Raw genomic sequence first — 4,524 nt, 5'->3', positions numbered from 1 at the left:
CTTGTTTGCCTGCTGTCGCTGTTCTTCATGGGGAATGGCGTGGGTCCAGTCCTGCAGTCCGTTAAAACCAGCCAGTTTGTCCTACTCGATGGCCAGCCTGATTTGGCCCCCCATCTTGACCCGATAAGCCCTTTGAAAGACACCAGTCTTTCCTCTTCCAGGTTTGGGACCATGTTGTATTGGCACGAGAGGAGTGAGGACGTGACAGGCCTTCCACCAAAACGGACAAGAGCCCAGCACCACCTGCAGCAAAGCAGATCTGCCTCAGGTGCCCAGTGAGCCATGGGGGCCACTGTTCAACTCAAAGGTTCCCAGCACTGCTCTCAGTTTCACGATTGCACCCGATTCTGTAATTTAGTACTAGGTGATTACAATGAACTACTTAGCTTGTCTGCTCCGAAACATTGGAGGTTGCATTTCGGGAGTAAATTAACAATGACATTTACTTAGACAATCTTTACGCTCATTGCTGGAATCGGGAGATCTAAAGGTGTAACCAAACATTATTGAATCTGAATTTGCCAGAGCTTCTTGCAAGGGTTCTGATTGTTTCCCACTCATACCTTTAGGTTTGGGGAACATGTCAAAATCCTATGCCCACGGAGCCTCAGATATAGATAGTGGAAATGCTCAGTTGACACCCCAGGAAGGGTTAGGGTAAGCATTCACACACTACAGAAATTTTATGCTCAGCCCCAGATTTTGGGGCCCAAGACAGCTTTAGGATTAGTGATTTTTTGCTCCAATCTGAAACATTTTCAGATACTTTTGGCTGCCTGAGTGGCGCAGCACACCATCCGGTAATTGTATCCCAAAACAGTCTGTCAGATCAAAAGTTGTAACCAAACATCATTGAATCTAATGAATATGCAAGAGCTTTTATCAATTATTTTGATTGTTTCACACTCAGTTTTTAGTTTGGGGAACATGTCAATATCCGATGACTGGAGGGCTTCAGATATAGATTGCGGAACTGTACTGTTTAAACCTTGGCTAGGGTTAGGGTAGTATTCCACCTCTATTTAGAGTAATTTTACACTTGATGCTGGGTTTTGGGGCCCAAACCAGCTTCAGAATGAGTCATCGTTTACTCGTATCTTCACCTATATTTTTCTGATACTTTTGGCTGCTTGTATTGTATATTGCACAGTCCAGTAATTTAATCCCAAAATTGCCAGAGATGAAAATTTTGAGAGACCCCTATTGTAATAGTTGAATGCTCTTTGCTGTGTCCTTTAAGTAGCAGCTAGAAGTATAACTGCAGTCAGCATCTAAAGATTTTTGTAACCCTAACCCTATTCTGTCTTAAAATGGATGCTTGTGTAAATACCATTTTAACAGCATTTGTCACCTGAAAAGTTTCCTAAAGAAGATACATTTTTGAAGACGATTAATTTCCAACAAGTGTCATCAATGAATTTGATTGTTTTTAGGCTCGTATTTCTCAGTTTGGGGAACATTTTGAAATTAGATGAGCGAAGGGCCTTGTAGACAGATTACGGAAGTGCTCCGTTGAAACTCTGGCTAGGGTGAGGGTTAGCACTCTACCTCTACTTAGAGAAATGTTACACTTGATTCTTGGTTTTTGGGGTCCAAATCAGTTTCCGAATGAGTCACGATTTGCTCCTATCTTCACTTTTATTTTTCTGAATCATTTGGCAGCTCGAATTGTATATTGCACCGTTCAGTAATTGTATCCCAAAACTGAGTCAGATGAAAAGTTTATAGAAACCCTGTTCTAATAGGTTAATTTGAAATGCAACCAGAAGTATAACTGCAGTCAGCATTTAATAGTTTTAATACTTTTAACCGTAACACTACACTGGCCTTCTACTTGGCTGGTGTGAAACCCAGCTGGCGTGTGGGCCTCCAAGGCAGTTGAAACCCTCCCATTTCAACTGTCTATATGGAATAATAACTGGAGACTCCTGGTCACAAACTACTAATGCTTCAGGCCAGAACCAGTGGTGTCTGGGTTGTTAGCTCATGGGCTCAGCCTCTGTATTCCAAGTCAGCAGCTTTATTGGTTGAGATATGGAGCAAGACTGTATTTGATCCTTTTAATGGAAATATTTTTCAGCCTACAAGACAGATAAAACTTTTTAGAATATCACAACTAAATATTGCCACTACAATTCCCAAAAATGATAGATCTAAGATTTTTGATAATTGAATTTAATCAGAGCTCTGTCCTTATCCTCTAGAGCAGCATTGCATAAAATAAAAATGCATATTGACAGGAACGTAAAATGAAAATAAAATGATTGATTAAAACCAGACTTCTGTCAGGAGGATAGAATTTATTAGAGTGCACATCAGCCAAGACTTTGAATTGGTTTTCCATTCTCTGTATCTTAACCAGTACTGTTCAGGATATTCATTTGATCTTTGAGTGTAGTAATCCTGTGCACATGTGGTAACGTCACTATTTTAGTTAGAATGTAGGTTTGGCATCTGACTTTAAGACAAAAGATTTTTAAGATCAACTGGTTGTGCCTCTTAATTACAGTATTACGTAAACTAGCAAAACAGTTTTACAAAATGACCTGTACTTTGTGTACTCTAGTGGAGCCTTTATTGTGTGATGCAATTTTAAAACAGTTCAGTATGGAGGAGTAAAAGATTGTAAAAGCCTCTGAGAATGTTATCTACCTTCACAAACTGCTGTGACAGATATGTATGAACCTTTCCTTTTTTACAAACTTTCTTCACAGGGTTAAATATTTGTACACAGGAAACAGGAAATGTTAGAGTAAAAGTAATCACCACTAATATGAATCATTGATGAGCTCAGAAGTCCTTTGGAGTCTATCATAAAATAGCTGTAAGACTATGTCACAGACATCTGGCCAGTAACAAACTAATTGCCTACACATTGAACACTTCTAGAATACAATGGCCAGGATACAGGCTACATGTCTTCCAAATCAGGTGTTGATCTTGTAGTGCCAAAGAAACACTCTGAAAAAAAGTTTAAAAGGCCACTTAAGAATAATGTACATTTCTTTGGCAATCCTGCAGAAAGCCTTACAAATCAGAGGAGCAGTCAACACTTCCGATGTTGCTCCTCTGTCTGTATCGGCTGTGCTGTATTTAACTACTGCGCAGAGTTTCTTCTTATAAAACTGCAGCACCCTCTCGTTCACTGCCTGCCAGTTCTGTGAAAACGTTGGCAGTCATGTTACCCACTTAACAGTACTTGCTCTTGTGTGGTACTTCAGAATATGTCCTGGTTTTCCAGTTCTCTCTGTGGTCCTGTACTATTTTTAATTATTTCAAAGCAAGGCTCACGGTGTTTTTCAAGTGTTGGCTACCTTCAGAATGTTTTACAAGTCTCTTCCTCATAATATTGTTTTTCACCAATTGAATTGGCAGGCTGAGGTTATGCGGGCTGAAAGTTAAAAGAACTTATTTATTGCATGTTCTGTTTTATTGCTCCCAGGATTAACTCAGACCCATATTCTCAAAGGTGAATGGCAGAGGTCAGACAGAGATAACTACCTGTGTCCATGACTGTTTTTATTGAAAACACTCTACATTTGAAAAGCAGCTGGACTCGGGAAGAATTTTCTTTGTTTTCCAGTAGAATGAATAAAAACAAAGGTGTCTGAAAAGTACAACATTTTTGCTGTGGAAAAAAAGGGTTTTAAAAGATGTACTGTAGCAAGAAAATCTGTAGGGTGGTTGATTTGTTATTTATAGAACAAAATTAATCTCATACATCAGTGATTTTAAGAATTAATATACACAAAGAATTGGGTGATAATTGATAAAACAATTCAATTCATCTAGAGTATACAGGATTTCGTCATATTTACAACTATCTGATCCCACATGTACAGTACCCTCTTAATTAAAGATAAACTCTTCCTGGTCATGTTCATGTTGACTGTTTAACTCTTGGTCGCTGGTATTTCAAATAGGGCACTACTAAAGAAACTAATGACATAACACACTCCAGGTGATCTGTTCTAAACTCACCACAGAGAAATCCATTACTGGTCAATGAACATAGGGCATTATTGTCTAATTGGGCAGATGTTGATCTATATTTAATGAATTAAATTTTTAGATGATACAGAAATGAGTGGTAAATGCAGTAACAAGGGAATTTCAAAAAGACTTGGAGTGGGCAGATAGGAAAATGATGTCTCTCACGTGGGTCTGTACAGCAGGACAGAAGGGTCTGGCAGTAAATGTAGATTCTCCTACGTTCTCATCAAGACAGTGCAGGGAATCACTAAAAAGAAAGCAGAATTCTTAGAGTACCTAGGAGAAAAGAAAGAATGATTTCTGGTCTCAGGATTTGCTCATATAGAAGTGTAATACAGGTTGATCCAAGTATATAAAACCCCAAGGGGCGCACAAAGTGACTACCTGGCAGTAGGGAAACAGTGATGCAGTACTGTATGTGCCCCAGGTAGAAACTGATTTAGGACAGACAGCAGGAAGGGTCTCGAGAACAGGCGTCCCAGCCAGGTGCTTTGGGCCCAGACTTTGGACCTCCAGGAATCAGCTGGGCAA

The sequence above is a fragment of the Lepisosteus platostomus genome, chromosome 10 (assembly GCF_059453375.1).
Source record: "Lepisosteus platostomus isolate fLepPlt1 chromosome 10, fLepPlt1.hap1, whole genome shotgun sequence".
Lineage (NCBI taxonomy): Eukaryota > Metazoa > Chordata > Actinopteri > Semionotiformes > Lepisosteidae > Lepisosteus > Lepisosteus platostomus.
This window is presented reverse-complemented; position numbering follows the sequence as displayed.